This window comes from Leptonychotes weddellii, chromosome 1 (genome assembly GCF_054177405.1).
Source record: "Leptonychotes weddellii isolate Sample4059 chromosome 1, ASM5417740v2, whole genome shotgun sequence".
Classification (NCBI taxonomy): domain Eukaryota; kingdom Metazoa; phylum Chordata; class Mammalia; order Carnivora; family Phocidae; genus Leptonychotes; species Leptonychotes weddellii.
The window spans coordinates 185,801,805-185,818,620 of NC_138369.1; the positions used below are offsets into that span (position 1 = coordinate 185,801,805).

At 43.6% G+C, this 16,816-nt stretch overlaps 1 protein-coding gene across 1 annotated transcript in view; it reads right to left on the minus strand.

Moving 5' to 3' along the window:
* The window catches only part of HLCS (holocarboxylase synthetase), a 173,702-nt gene that overhangs the window by 119,847 nt on the left and 37,039 nt on the right, over positions 1-16,816 (minus strand). The window lies entirely within an intron of this gene.

Genomic DNA, 16,816 nt, shown 5'->3' on the forward strand with positions numbered 1-16,816 from the left:
AAAGAATCTCAAAAGCAGACTCCCTGCTGAGCCCAGAGCCTGACACGGGACTCAATTTCATGACCCTGAGGATCATGACCTGAGCTGAAATCAAGAGTCGGATACTTCATTGACTGAGCCACCCAGGTGCCCCTTTGCCTTATGTTTTCAGTGGTTACTCCAGGGATTACAATATAAATGCTTAATTTACACACCTACTGAGTTTAGAGTCACCTGAGTGGCTGAGTCGTTAAGCATCTGCCTTCAGCTCAGGTCATGATCCCAGGGTCCTGGGATCAAGCCCTGCATCGGGCTCCCTGTTCAGCAGGGAGTCTGGTTCTCCCTTTACCCCTCCCCCCTCCTTGTGTTCCCTCTCTTGCTGTCTCTCTCTGTCAAATAAATAAATAAATAAATCTTCTAAAAAAAAATTTACACACCTACTGAGTTTATACCATTTCACATCAGATGTAGAAATACTGCCACCATTTACCCCCTTTCTACTGTCCTTTATACTAGAGTTACCATATGCACAACATTAGCATACACAAGATTATGCAGGGTGATGTTACAATTTTTGCTCTAAACAGTCATTTTTTTTAAGATTTTATTTATTTGAGAGAGAGGGAGAGAGAGAGAGCACAAGCAGGGTGAGGGGCAGAGGGGGAAGCAGACTCCCTGCTGAGCAGAAAGCCCACTGTGGGGCTCGATCCCAGGACTCCAGGATCATGACCTGAGCCAAAGGCAGACACTTAACCAACTGAGCCACCCAGGCGCCCCAACAGTCATATATGTTTTAAAGAAATTAAGTGGAGAAAAGAATTTTAAATTTACTCAGTTATTTGCCATTTTGTTCCTTCTCGAAGGATCCAAGTTTCCCTCTGGTATATTTCCCCTTGCCCTCTGGAACTCCTGTTGGCATTCTATCCAGCAGATCTGCACTATAACAAATTGTCTTAGTGTTCTTTTATCTGGGAATGTATTTTGCCTTCATTGTTGAAGCCTATTTTTGCTGGGTGTAGAATTCTGGGTTGACAGGGTTTTTTCTTTGAGCCCTTTAAAAATACCGTACCACTCTCTTCAGGCTTCCATGATTTCCAATGAGAAATCGTGCACATTCAACTCATCGTTCCTCTGCCTGTAAAGTGATGTTTTCTTCAGGCTGCTTTCAGTATTTTCCTTATCTTTGTCTTCAGCAGCTTGATTCTGATGTGCCTAGGTGTATTTTCATCAGCTTTAACCTGCTCAGGGTTTGCTAACATATTGAACTTGCCAATTGATGTCTTTTACCAATTTGGGAGATCATTTGGCCATTGTTTGCTCAAATATTTCTTTCTGCCTCATTCTGTCTCTCTTCTCATGGGATGTCAATTACTATATATTGGATATTTTTAGATTATCCCACAGGTTCCTGAGGTTGTTTTTTGTTGTTTTTTTTTTTTTTTTTCAGTCTTTTTCTCTCTTCTTTAAATTGGGTAATTATTATTATTCTATTTTCAAGTTCACAGAACTGGAGAACATGAGGAAGATATAATTAAATTCATATGGCTGATCTTTGAAGGGTTACTGTGAACTAGCAAGCTAAAAGAAACATGCCATTGTAATTTTCAAAGGCAACTGTACTAACTAGAGATGTCCTATCCCTGTTGAAATTCAAGGAAATAAGGAAATTACTACTACAGAGTACCTAGTCCTACCTGAATACCAGGAACTGAACTGGGACTTTCACATTTACTCTTCTATTTAACCTGTATCACAGCCCAGTAATAGAGGTATTACTGTCCATGTTTTACAGATAATGGTACAGAACAAACAAGTAAGATGTCCCACTAGTAAGGTCAAGACCTGGGACTTTAACTTATGACTCCCATTATACCCCTTTCCACAAAAAATCTCCTAACAAACTTAAGAAAATCACCAAGAATTAGATATGTCACCTGATTTCCTTTTACAACAAGATTAGCATATACATAGATGTTGGAAGGATGGGGGATATAGTGTATTAGGATTTCAGCAAAGCACCTGTAGTAACATAGCATCAGAGGCTAAGAATCTAGGCTCTCAAACGAATCTTTTAAATGCTGGTTCTACCATTTAACTCTTTGTGTGGCTCTGGCCAAGCCATTTCAACCCTCAAAGCAATAGCTCCCTCATTTCTTAAAATGGGAACTATGATGGTACCTATCTCCTAGGATTCCGGTAAAGACTGAATGGGAAAAATGCGCATAATGCACAATACCTGCCACACAGTACATGCCAAATTAATGTTAGCTATTATTAAGGCATGACATCGCTATGGCCAAGAGATGAAATAATGTAAAATAATTGTACAATAGTGATGAAATAATATGAAATATTATAAACAACAAGTATTATTGGCTTCATCCTGTTCAACTTCAATCAACATCTGCTTTTGTTTTATAATTTTCCAATTATCTTCTGGAAAAGAACTATTGTAAGGGGGTCATTAAAGAATTATACAGAACCTCTGCCTCAAAAAGAAATATGCTTGGGCGCCTGGGTGGCTCAGTTGGTTAAGCGACTGCCTTCGGCTCAGGTCATGATCCTGGAGTCCCTGGATCGAGTCCCGCATCGGGCTCCCTGCTCGGCAGGGAGTCTGCTTCTCCCTCTGACCCTCCTCCCTCTCATGCTCTCTGTCTCTCATTCTCTCTCTCTCAAATAAATAAATAAATAAATCTTTAAAAAAAAAAAGAAATATGCTTATTATTTAGAATAGAAAAACGCTGGAAATGACAGGAGAGCATTCACTGGAGATTGCTTAAATAAATCACGGTCAAACTGCATATACAGAACAAAAGACGTGTTTTTCGCAGACTAATTGCATGGGAAGTGATTATTTCATAAACAACATAATCACAATCTTACATATCATGTAGGAGGAAAACAGAATAGAAGAAAATATACCAAAAGATTAATACCATTTATAAGTGGTGTGGTTACAGATGATTTTCATTTCCTTAGTATAAATTATTATATTATCTTGTTTTCTATAATGGCCAAGAATTCTTTTCATAACTAAGAAATATTTTCAGGAAAAAAATAGTTTTATGTACCCTGACTGCCTTTAGGTCAAGGCTTTTGGTCCTTCAGACCTAAAGTTTTCATCTCCAACGTGACGATATAACTAAATGTTCATTACTGGAGATGCTTAGAGAAAAGGTGGTAGGGGGATTAGAACAGCCAATAACTATCTTCAAGTATCTTAAACTATCTGAACTAATTAACAGATCCTTTAACTATCATTTGGGAGAAAGTTAAAGAAATTTTCTCTACTTGCATCCATGGCCAGATTTCCTTTATGGAATGGGATGGGTTTTGAAGGACCCATCCCGGGAGACAGCACTCGCCCTAAGATGCTGGAATGAGCTGCCCAAAGGTATAAACCACTCAGTAAATATTTGTAAATTGAACAAGGCCAGAAAGTTGCTCATCATCCAGGACTCAGACACATCTGAAACAGTGCAGAGGGCATTCAGGCAGCGGGGGCTGACAGGTGACTGGCCTCTCAGGTACCCTCCTCCCCACCGATCTAAGAGACCATGAGAGTTTTGGTATACCCCGTTGGTCCGATTTCAGGTTTACGAGATGTCAAATCCTTCATTCTATCCCAACTATGACCACATTGTGCTGAAGAGATTTGGTCTGTTTCATGACAGCTTTCCAGGTGCCACAGCAAAAAAGACAACATGCCCCCAATCTTACCATGGGGCTCTACCTCCACTGACCCACAGCTGAACCCCAAGAGGGCCTCTGATGACCTTCAACAGCTGGGAGGCACCACACTTTGCAACAAAGGAAGGGAACGGAACAACACCTAAGCTGAAAGCTATAGGAAGCCTTTTAACTGAGCTTCTAAACAAAAGCAGAAACAATCCTTTGTTAAGAGGAGGTTCGCATCAGAGATTTATAATTCTGACAGGCAACATGCAAGTGTCTTGCGTTACCTTCATGGATAAGCCCAGAGTGTTAAAAATCAAATTACATTTCATTTTGTTGAAGTTTAGAAAAGAGCAGTTGCCATAGGGTATTTTCAGAAGTAAGGAGGATACTGAAAGATTCCAAATAAAAACTCCAGGAAAGCAGGATGAAAGCCCCTTGGATAAATCCTGCACCTCAAACTCTGCACCATCGTTCAAGTACGCGCAACCAATACTCCGATTCCAGGGCAAATTCTATGCTGTGTTCATGAGCCAAGCAAGCTCTAATGAAACTTCAAAATCTGAAATGTTGACCAAGACTTCATAGAAGACAACTATGCACCTGCCCCAACTCCCCCACCCCATTCCCACCACTGCCCGGCCACCCCACTCCCCTCCCAGAGCACTCCTAAGGGGTTCGGGAACTGAGGGGCATTCTCCACCAAAACTGAGATCCCCTCTTGGAGTCTGGGTGTCTGAAACCCAAGCTACTCCGGCAGAGATTTCTCCCCTCAGACTTCACTCACCTGTAACTGGAGACATTTGAATAACCACTGGATAATCACCCCGAGACAACAGCTACTTAGCTTCACAGGGGCAGGGGACCCACCCAGGCTTCCCTGTGTTCCAGAGGGGACCACAGTCACTCAGGCCTCATTGTCAGTCTGGGGAAGTCAGGAAACTGAATGGTGCTGAGTGTTATGAACAATACGCACATAACTTGGACATGACGTACAATAACAACCAAAGAAACCCAGTACAATCCCTTTTGGTCATACTGCTGTACCTACAAGAGGAGAACGAGCTTATCTCATAACAGATAAACTGAAATCCCCATTGCCTTAAATCTTCTTGGAACAAGGCAGGGTATTTTTTAGAATATTTAGAATAGAAAAACACTGGAAATGACAGGAGAGCAGTCCAGGGGTGCCCAGGTGGCTCAGTCGGTGAAGCATCTGACTCTCGATTTCAGCTCAGGTCATGATCTCGGGGTCACGGGATCGGGCCCTACGTCAGGCTCCACGCTCAGCACGGACTCTGCTTGAGATTCTCTCTCTCCCTCTCCCCCCCGCTCATATTCCCTCTCTCTAAATAAATATTTTAAATAAAATTAATTACTTAAAATTAAAATTTAAAAAGAAAAAAAAAAAAAGACAGTCCGGCCAACCAGTCAGCCTGCCATTGAGATTTAATTGTCCCAGTCAGCTGGGCCTGAGTGTCCAGGTGGCAGGACCTCGGGCACTTTCTCGGCCAGTTGTCTCCACACCCATGCCCTGAGGAACTTGGGCTCTAGAGGGCTCCCCAGCCCCATCTGAACCAGGTGGGTAGTTCATGTAAAAAGGGGCTTTACTGCTTAAAAAAAAAAAATTTGAAAAAATAAGCCACAGATCTAGTACAACCCTCTCATTTACAGATAAGGAGACAGGTCCAGAGAATTCGGGTGGTTCACCCAACATAACACAGCTGGTGTGTGAGAACGACACAGATAAAATTACAGCCTAAGTTTCCAAGGTCACTGACACTGCTGTCCCACCGTGTAGTTTCATTTTGGGGTAACTTCTGTACACACATATTACCCAATTTTAACCTGTGAAAACCACATCAGCATCCAAGTGACCTCTGGAACCAAAGGCTAGAAAAAGAGGTAGGGACAGACCTCATCATAATCCCTTCCTCTTCTCTTGTCTCCTCTACCCTTCCCACATCCCGAGAAAATACTTCTCTGTCAGGCAATGACTTCATTTTCCTTCTCGCTAATTTGAATACTCTTGTGGGAGAGCCAAACGAAAAATGAAAATGATGAATGACCCCTTGTGCAATGCAGAAAAAATGTGGCGTCTGGGTCTCAGGGTGACAGAATACCCCTCATGCAGAAACAGAACATGCTTCTCTCCAAAACAGAAAGCAGAAACAAGGGCATTTCAGAGCTCCAAGTGTGTTTGGACAAATGGTGGGTGTGTAAAAGATTTTAAAGGGGCAGATGAAAGCAAATCAACCCTCACCTCCAAAGCAGGTAAGTGTTTTTATGTGAAAGAAAAACAGAAGTTTTTCTAAGTGAGTCACAAAGCCATGTCAGGGGAGAAATGGGAATGGGGCAGAGGTATGCAGAACAGGGCGAGGGAAAAAGATCTGCTTGATCACCTAACACATCTTTACTAAAACAAATGTTTTAACCCACAGCTCAGCCTCTACCTCCCTCACGTGTATACAGGTAAGTGGCCATACTTGAATGATCACAAACACCAAATTCTAAGAATATTTAAAATTTTTCCATGTAGAAACTAATGTTAATTCATAAACTGAGTTTCACTTTCTCTTGCACTGCATTTTACTTTTTTTAATTGAAGTATATTTGACATAGAACATTTCGTAAATTTAAGATGTAGATGTTAATTTGATACATTTATATATTGTAATATGATTGCTATTATGGCGATAATGGGCACCTCTAATACATTACTTATCATTTCTGGGTTTTTTGTTTTGTTTTGTTTTATTGTTTTTTAAGTAGGCTTCACACCCAACGCGGGGCTTAAACTCATAACCTTGAGACCACGAGTCGGACGCTCCACTGACTGAGCCAGCCAGGTGCCCCTCACATTACTTATCCTTTATTTTCAGTGGTTGGAGTAGTTAGGTTCTGGTCTCGAAGCAAGTTTGACGATTACAATATGGTACTGCTGTCTACATTCACTATGCTGTGCATTAGGTCGTGAGGACTTATTTGAGAGCTTGAGGGCTTCTCGTTGCAACTCTGTGCCCTTAAACAACATCTATTCCAGGCCCCCACCCCTCACCCCCATTCCCTGGTAACCACCATTCTACCTCTGTTCTTGGGAGTCTGGCTTTATTAGATTCCACATAGAAGTGATACCACACAGTACTTAACCTTTCTCCGTCTGACTTCTCTCGCTTAGCAAGACAGACAAGGTCCTGTCCATGTTGTCACATATCCAAGTTTTTAAAATGCTGCTCTCTTGTCATACATTTTTTTTCTTGCATGAGAACCTTGGGACACATTCTCAATCTTTATTTTTGCAGTTGCCAAGGAGGCGGCTCTCAGCAGTCTCCATCTGGAGAGAGCACCCATCTTAGGGGGGAGACAAGCAGCACTTCCTGATCACCCACTCCATGTCAGAGACTGAGCCAAGGGCTCCCCGTTTCACCCCTCTCTTTGACCCTCTCAACATGAGTGCCATTCCTAGGAGTGGGCATCACGACAGTTTGCTCATTTTAAGATGAGAGGTCATGGAATTCACCAACAACGCTCGGGGGACTGAGATGCTGTCAATATCCCAAGCTACCCTGCCCAGTGTAAGCCAGATTTCTCATCTGCCCACTCTGGGCCCTCCCAGGACACATCGCTAAGAAATCACTCCTCTGCTCTCAATAACTGAGAGTGAAAACATTCCCAACCACCGTAGGATGCTGCTCACTTCTAAACTGCAGCTAACCCTCGGCTTTCTCTCTAAGACGCATCCGAACCAGGGAAAAACAAGAAGTTTAGGGAACTGGCTGTCACCTTCTTTACTGAAGACATTTTCCAGCCCCAAACCTTGCTTTATTACCCTTTGTGGTATTTTATTGCTCATTCAAAATAACAGATGCATCTGACAAAATGAATATCAAGTGCAGTATACATCTGAGCAATTCTGCAGAGTAGTAAGTATGTAAGCAACTCAAGACCATCATGCGACATCAAACACATGCATTTCCAACCGGTGCAAGAGGTTTAGGGGCTCAAGGAAGATGTGGGTGATGCACAAGGCCTATCGTGGGACTGATGAAAATGTTCAAAGAGTCAATGTTCTGGCTCTTTCCAAATGACTCTTGTTATCTGTGAAAATGATAAATTGTGAAGATTTAAAAAAAGAATAAATTTGATTAAAAAAGGGCGTAACTGGCTCCACATATTTTAAGGGTAAGACAAACACAGACAACTGACTATGTTTTCTCATCTTTCAAGAAAAGATGGACTAAAACAACCCATTTCTGGCAAAAAAAAAAAGTAACTAGTGATGAGCCATCATGCTTCTTGCATGACGAGAAAAAGCTGCCAAAACCTTCCACAAAAACTCCACCCAAAGAAAACACATATTACAATCTGGGGGTAAGACGATGCTGATCTGTTTCACGGACACTCACAGCACTACCACTGAAGAGCTCAAAAGAACAAATGAATTACACCGAAGTTTAAATAACAGTGAGAGCCCAATCAATATGAGCTCTGTGCTGAGAGCTTTGCAGACGAGTCTCAGTACATCCTCTCCGGATCCTGGGGGGGATGCAGGCTTCTGGAAGGAAGGTCTCATGTGTCTGTTGTCCTTCCCCACCGGGTCCCAGAGCCTGCGGCAAAGGCCTGCACACGGCAGGTGCTGAAGAGAAATTAGTTGAGCGAATAAATTTAAAAAGAAAAAATGAAGAGGAAAGCAGAGACTATGACCGGCGACACTGCACGGATAAGGAAACACTTGCATGGTTTCTGATTTACCCAAGGTCACTCATGTAAGTAAAAGGCGGAACTGGAATTCCAACCCAGGACAGAAATACCCCGTTTGCAAGATCTAAGCCCCTAGGGTCAAACCAAGAGTCTATCCTTTGTAATTAGAAATGAGTGAACCATGGGGAACTAGCTGTTTCTGCAAATACATCCCACAATGGATACCTTACCACCGTGTCTAGGGTTTTTGTTTTTGCTTTTGTTTGGTTTTGTTCTGTTTTTCCCTAGAAGTCTGGTGTACCCTCAAAAGATTAAAGAACCACCATCAAGAACATGAAAAGACTGTGCTGTGTGTTTGGAAGAAGGCTCCAGAGGAAGAGCTTCTACTGTTGGGGGCGGGGGGAGGGCACGGCAGAAACACCACCATGGCTGGGACCAATGATGTTCACCGTTCACATGGCATCGCTGGGTGGTGACCTTCTCCCTCACTCTTCTGAACCGTGAAACCTGGGACGCTTCAGGTTGTCCAACAGTTAAATGCCACTTAATGATGAGAGAGGGACAAAGAAGGTCCAATTCTCATGAAACTGCCCTCTAGACAGCACACGCTGTAACCACCACAAAATGGCGCACTGCACAATGAGTTTACCCTACTTTAAAAAAAGTCAGCTACAAAATGTGAAAGCAAACATCCTAAAACACTAAAAATTAATGTGGAGGCATCTCTGGAAAATAATGGGCCACTTCATAATTCAATTCCAGGAGCATGGCATGTGAAAGGTTAACTTATTCAGGTGTTGAATTGGGGCAAAAAAAAAGCATTTGATGGAGAACTTGCCAGAATAGCCAGCCCTTCAGTCGTGACCTCTAGAGTCAAAGGCTGCAGTTATATTCTAAACCTTAATTTAGAAGTAAACATTCAAATGAAGGTTTCTTTAAAATTCTCCAATAATTTTCACTTTAAAAGTACAAAATTGGCCCATAAAAAAAGCTCACACTAATTATTCCAAAGCAATCAACTTCTTAAAAACCCTTTATTTCACAATTACACCAACATCCCATTAATTTGGGACACTTACCCATGTATTTATTCTTTGCTCATTACCTATGTGCACATTAAGAGTACACCAATAACACAATACAGGCATTAATATGTAAAACATCAACAAAAGCCATCTGGAAAGCTAATGAATAATCAAGGGATTTCAAATTAAACTACAGAATTTTCCCTTAGAATCTTTAGGACAACACTGTCAAGTTCAATCTATTCACTCCGCCTCCAGAATCAATTTTTCAAACCTTATGACAGGTCTAATCGCTTCCACCTGTGTCTCTAGCTTGACTCTTGACTGGCATGCTACCAGCCAGGGTGGAAATGTAGACAAAGACCCCTATTAGGATCCGGCTGTTTCTCTACTGTGAGGTCACTCAGCCATTAAATTAGTTCCAGCCCAATTTCTGTCTCTCAGGCCTCGACTTCAGGGGAGGAGGGTGTGCAGGGGAGCGAGTTAGGGGAGCAGAACCAGAGAGCAGAAAAGGGGAAAGAGATGTTTGGGACTGAATGGACACACATGCAGAGAGGCGAAAAGCTAGCGTTGGCCCCAAATTCTGAAACAAAAATACTCTTTATCAAATGATGGTGGCCATTCTCCCCAACGCGATTTCCCCAAAATGTTTTCAAAAATTCTGTTCTGGGACTGTTTTTCCTTTTCATTCCTTTTGCTCGCGGGAAGCCTACTGTCTCCCATGCAAAGTGAGCCTAATTCCCAAAACCATTTCAGCCCTCTAGAGGTGCTGGGGAAAGGTTGGCTGGTGAAAGAGGCAGACTTGGGAAGATCACCCCACCAAGGGAGTGTCCAGCACCCCAGATCTTACAGCTAAGGAGAGCAAGGCCCCGGGGAGGGATACAGAGCCAGATGGTGATAAAATTTTCAGTTCCAGCATTTTCCCTACCAGACCCGGGGATTTTGGAATCAGGAATGATGCCTGACACATAGTAATTGCTCAAAAAAAATTCACTGACCAGTCTACTTCCTTCCCTATATCACATTATCTACTGCACCCACTTCTCTCTGCCCAAACCCCTCGCATTCAGAACAAGAAGGGTGCACACAACATGTATGAGCTGAATGTGCACTGCAATCTGATTCTTCCAATGCACTGTAAGGCTGGGGGGAGTACCTGCTCCATCATTCTCCCTCAAGAGCCTAACCCAGTGCCTGGCGTACAGAAGGCATGCCATAAATGCTTCTTCTATGGATGAGGGCAAACTTAAGCCTGAAAAATGAAGGGACTTAAACAATGTTAAGAAAATAAGCTTATTTAATAAGGAAATCTGTATTATTCTTTACAAATAAAAAAGAGTCCACCCTTGGTCAGTTTACTGAGGATATGTAAGTATGCTAAGGAAATCAGTATGAACAAGTTTGTGGTCATCTGGCTCACCACAAACTGTGGCTTCACACCTGAGTTATTTCAGTATCTGACAGCGACTTGGTAAAAGTCATCAAAAAAGATGATATGAGTCAAAATCTAATAAGGGACAATTCCACAGTTATCACAACTCAGTTACTCCCAAGCTCTGTGCTCCATGGTCTAGGCTAATGCCTTCCCCACAGCAGAGACTAATCACAAGATGAGACAGGGGCGCCTGGGTGGCTCAGTCGTTGGGCGTCTGCCTTCAGCTCAGGTCATGATCCCAGGGTCCTGGGATCAAGCCCCGCATCGGGCTCCCTGCTCGGCGGGAAGCCTGCTTCTCCCTCTCCCACTCCCCCTGCTTGTGTTCCCTCTCTCGCTGTGTCTCTCTCTGTCAAATAAATAAAATCTTAAAAAAAAAAAAAAAGATGAGACAGAATGTGGTATCCCAAGCACGCCACGTGGAGGTGTTTCTCTCAGTGGTGGTGATGGATGGTGCTAATCCATCGCCAACGCCAGTGTAGACCCCACCACCACCAACAGCTCACATCTGCAAATGGCTTCCGGGGTGCGCATCTGTAGGACGTGACTGTGGGACACAGTAACGTTCACTGGTCCAGACACAGTACGGAGCCCATGCCCTTGGGACTCTATCCAACTAGCTGAGCTAACTGGTCACAGGAAAACCTACCAGGAAATAGGGAAGAAAAAGAAAGGTGTCTAAAGGCAATCAAATCCAGCATCGTGTCCAAAAGGTTACCCTGACAACAGAGTAGAAAACACGTTTCAGGGTCAGAAACACGTGCCAAGGAACTTGACTGGAGCAGGGAATAGAGGGTGAAATTATCTGTCCTAGTCAGACGGGTGGGTAGCAGAGCCAAGTACGACTCTTGGGGGACTATCACTCACTGACATGGCTTTCACTTTTTATGTTTGGAGACGGGAGCCCATAGGCCCTTCAACTGCCTTGATTTAGTTGCTAGCAAGCAGCTCCCTTATCTCCCCCAGTCACTCCCTTCCCCAGAGCTCCTTCCCCTCTGCTGGATCACTAACACACCTTTAACATTCACAGGTCAGGGGCAGGAGGGGAAGGTTCTGGCACCTGCCTGCTTTCATACCTTGAGCTCAAATGAAAGCTGCCAACGTCTGTCTCAGGGCCGCGGGAGTTCAGCTGGGTTTGTAGCCAGAGAAGAAAAGATGGTAGCCCTCCAAACTATTTGTCAGAAGAGCAATTTCCAAGTTACCTCTGATGGTACTGAGTAAGTGTGAGACAGAATTAGTGTGAGTATTCAAATAATTATTTTCACCCATGATTTTAAATCTTGTAGGCCCCGGGGCTATCATTCCGTGTATAACTATTTAAAGGCCTCCAGCTATTTTTCTTAATAGTCCGACTAATAAAAAGTACATGCTTGGGAAAAAGACTTCTAATTCTCCTCCAGTATCTGTTCTCCACTCCTCCCTAGTGTACTTGGCCCCTGATTTTCAGTGGATTCATGGATGCTGAGTACACAGACCACAGTTATTTCCTAGCCTTCTTTGTGGGTCGATACGGTCCTGTGCGTAGATCCTAGCCCTAGAATATAAACAAAAATGTCACGAGCGATTTCTGGAAAGAGTCCGTAAGAGTGGAGGCACACCCCTCTCAGCCCCTTCCCCCGCGTACTGGCTAAGACCAGAACATAAATGCCGGGGGCACCTCTCAGACCACTTGCTGAGGGTGGCGGAGCAACTCAACTGCATCCTTAACGCGGGGGGCCGCACGCTGGTGGACCCTGGGCTGCCCATCTCGGCCTCTCTCATTTACGGGACAGAGAAATGAAACCAAACCTCAATCCTGTTTGAAACACTTTAATTCGGGGATACCTGTCTAATCCTAATTGACCCAGAAGCTGGTACCCGAATGGGGTGTGCAAGGCTTTGATCTCACGCATATCACCAGAAATGCGACCTGAGAGAGGGAGGGTCATCGGGGCAGGGAACAGTGGAGACCGCTCCTGTCAAACAGCAGCAAAGCATCTGCTAGAAGCCTGGCTTTCTACAGCTTGGGAGGAAGACCATGCAACTGTTAGAAGCGATACCATTATAGGGACTAGCTCTGAACACTCACAACGTCAGTGCTTCCATCCTTGACACTCAGCAAAGTTCACTGAATGAAAGGGACATGATCTCCACAAGAGCTAGTCGGTCTCAAAGGATGGAAAAGAAAACAGATCTGATAAGCGGTCGGCCACCAGCAATCTACGTTGGAGCCTCCGGGGCTGTCCCTGCAGCCCCCATAGGTGGTAAGACAGATGCTTCACCACAGACAGCCTGCAGCCTTGTGCCAAAGTTGTCATCAAGGGATCACCCACACCACCGTTTCGTTCAGCCAAGGGACCCGCCATCTAATTGGGTGAGAAGAGGATGGGCAGAGTATCAGGGCCTTTAAAAAACCAGAGTTTTTAGGCTAAAAATCTCAACTCGAGATAAGATCTTTGATGGTTATTCACACAGAACCATCAGAGGCCTACTAAAGTTTTCAGAAACATCTATCTCCGCAGAAACCATTAGGCTGACCTAAAAGGCTGTGATTTCACCCTAAGAACAGTAATATTCAGACCCCTCGAACCCTCACCAAGAGTGGGTATCAGAAGCCCATCCCCTCTGATGCACATCTCAATGTGTTACAGTCAAGACCCTCCCAAAAGGCAAAGTCATGACCCCAAGGACACCAGGCCAGATGCATGACCAGGAAACCTACCTACTGCCTGTTCAGGGAGTCCTTCCCTGCCCAGGGGATTCCATGGTCCCCATCTCACCCCCACAGCCAGCGGCAGAGTACACGTCTGTTTTCACTAGCAGACTGCCAGACCTCAGTGAGCCACGTCCAGCCCTGACAGAGAAGGTTCCATCCCCAGAGATCCTGAATCTGCTCGAGAGGAAGTAGACTAGTAGAGCTACCTTCCTGGAGGAGGGAGTGAGAGTTTTAGATGAGGCGGGTGGGGGGGATACAACACAGATATTTGGGACTGAGGTAGAAATTGCTGGCTGTTCCCCACCATGGGCTTCCCCCTCCTTTCTTAGGAAGGGAACTCCCAATTTTTAGCTGCAACAAGTCCCCGCAGGTGGGGGGGGGGAAGGGCAGAGAAAAGAGATTTTAGAAACCTTATAATAAAGATCTATTATCTAACTTAAATTTTACTCCTATTCCAGACCCTGAGGAAAGAGCCACAGAAGTGACAGATATAAAAGGAGAAACATGCATGGAATTCAAACCCAGGCCACACTTTTGAAAATTCTTCTTGCTCTGCATAATAGACCTATGGATGTGGTCGGTCCACAGGAACAATTCCATATATGGTAAATTCTGATACGTAGCTTTCTACACGCTGGTATGATACTGGAGTTTGACTCTGATGACCCTAGGCACTAAAAGATTCTGTATGAAACTGGTTGATACATGTAAAGTACATTGAAGCAGTCAGTATCTGAAAGATAAAAGCTTTCAATACATTAGCTAGTATTATTATTATTATTATTATTATTATTATCATTATGACAATAGACTGTGCTTCCATGAGGAGAGCCCATGTGGGATCAAATATAATATTGGCTATAGACATGGTTTTGGTCTGGGGCACGTGGGTGGCTCAGTCAGTTAAGAGTCTGACTTTTGATTTCGGCTCAGGTCGTGATCGCGGGGTCGTGGGATCAAGCCCCGCATCGGGCTCCCCACTCAATGCGGAGTCTCCTAGAGAGTCTCTCTCTCTCCCTCTGCCCCTCCGCCCCTGCTCTCACACTCTCGCCCTCTCTCTCAAATAAATAAATGTTTAAAAAAAAAAAGAAAGAAAGAAATGGTTTTGGTCTTACTCTTAGAAAGGAATAAGCCATATTTATCCATCTCATGGTCCCTTTGTGGACAACTATGAGTTTTCGGCATCAAGGTGACCTCAAGCTCCTTCTCCTAAAAAAGGCTACAGCCCATCCACCCCACCCCACCCCCAGGAACTTCTCAGCAGGCTTGCTGACTCACGAGGCTGCTGTGAGTAACTGTATCTCGCAGTGTTCGGAAGGAAGCCATGCGAGCCGTGCAACAGGACATCTGTACGTTACGGTGAGCAGCCACTATTTATTAATGCAGGATCTGCTCTGTGCCAAGCAGAGGGATTAATCATTAATCATCAAAGCTATTTCATTCTCTGTGCTCTACAGAGACCAGGCAAGAAGAGAAACAAAGACACTTCCTAAATGCCCTTGGAAAAGCCAAAATATTTTTCTCTTCTGTAAAAATAAAAACTCGTAATCCTACAGAAGGTTCTGACTCTGCTATTGTCCGGCTCAGCTACACACTTTTCCAGACTTAAGTTGCTTAAGACAGAATGTAAAAAAAAAAAAAAAAAAAAAAGTTCAGTATCAAAAAGGAACTTACCAGTATTCAAGGGTACTAAAGCAGTGTATTTACACGGCATTTTCTTTCTATCCTAAAACACGTGCTCACCAGGATGTAAGGAAACCCAACCATCTGATTACACAGGAGATGGGTCATTCACTCTAGAAGGCTTGCAGCCCTCTTAGTAATCACTGCCCACTACACGAGCTCAGAGACCGTAATTCCAGTGGTTCAAGATCGTCCCAACATAAAATATTCTTCACTTACTGCCCAACAAAAATGGACAAGTGCCAGTGTTTTTCTTTTTTTTTAAGATTTTATTTATTTGAGAGAGAGAGAGCACGAGCAGGAGGAGGGACAGAGGGAGAGAGAGAGAGAGAAGCAGACTTGCCACTGAGCAGGGAGCCTGACGCAGGGCTCGATCCCAGGACCCTGAGATCACGACCTCAGCCAAAGGCAGGTGCTCACCGACCGAGCCACACAGCCGCCCCATAAAGTGTCAGTGTTTTTTCCATCTAAATTTAATCTCCCAAAATCCTATGTCAAATGCCGTGTTTGATTTTTTATTTGGAAAATAAGATGATAATAGGTCCCCTTTTCAATATAAATAGTGTGCGCTTGAGTAACAAAGGATTATCACAGAGTTTGCGCAAGCAAGTAACAATTGCTCCATATACAAACACAGGCTTTTTCCTTCTCATCGGAGGGCACAGGACTGGGTAGGAGGGGAGGCAGGAGAGGGAAGGGAACACTGAAAAAAAAGTACCTATGACAACACAAAATAACCCAGCAAATAAGAACTGTTCACAGCCATGGCTCCTATGTCCCTCGCGCTACACCCACCTCACTCTACTGATTCCGCTCCACGAATGCTTTCTCTACACACTATTCACACAAAACTGCCAATTCCATGGCTTTGACGATGTCAGTCAAGAAAATTCTAAGGTTATCTCATCATTTTATAACAACATATTATCAAATTCCAGAAATGATTAAGAAAGACCAACATATTTCCCTACGGTGAATTATGCATCTAATTGTGCAGTCCCATGAGTGAAAATGCCCAGGAACTGTGAATCCAGTGGGGTGTTTGGTTTTTGTTTTTGTTTTTTAGTTTTACATTCCTGAAATTTTAGTCCCATGTTGAAGGAAGATGCCTTTCTTATTCACTCCCTCTATAAGCCTCCTTTTTAAACTATCTCAATATAAGAATATTAATACTAATTTAAGAGTTAAAAAAATTCCTTTCATCTGTTTGTCATTTTTTAAACTTTAACCAGTCTATGAAACAGAAGAAATAAGAAAGAAAACTCAGTAAGAATAAATCTCAAACATCTAAATGGGATTAGAGAGCGCCTGCAAAATGTATTGAATAGGGAACATATCAAAATGGGTTTCCAAAAGTACGAAGTTTCCGATTCATTTCAACTGAACACAGCTCATGTGTCGTTCAAATGTGCTGTCCTAGCCCCTCCACAAAACATCTTCTGGCTACGACAACACAAAAATAAAATGATGGCCTGAGTAATAACACCACCGGGTAAAGATATTTTTCCATAAAATTTCTTCCGAGGATCATCTGAAAGGTCAACCACTAAGGGAAGGAAGAGGGTCACAATACACAAAATCCCCTTGCTTTCAAATATAAACCTGTGATCAAGGAACATTTTTAAA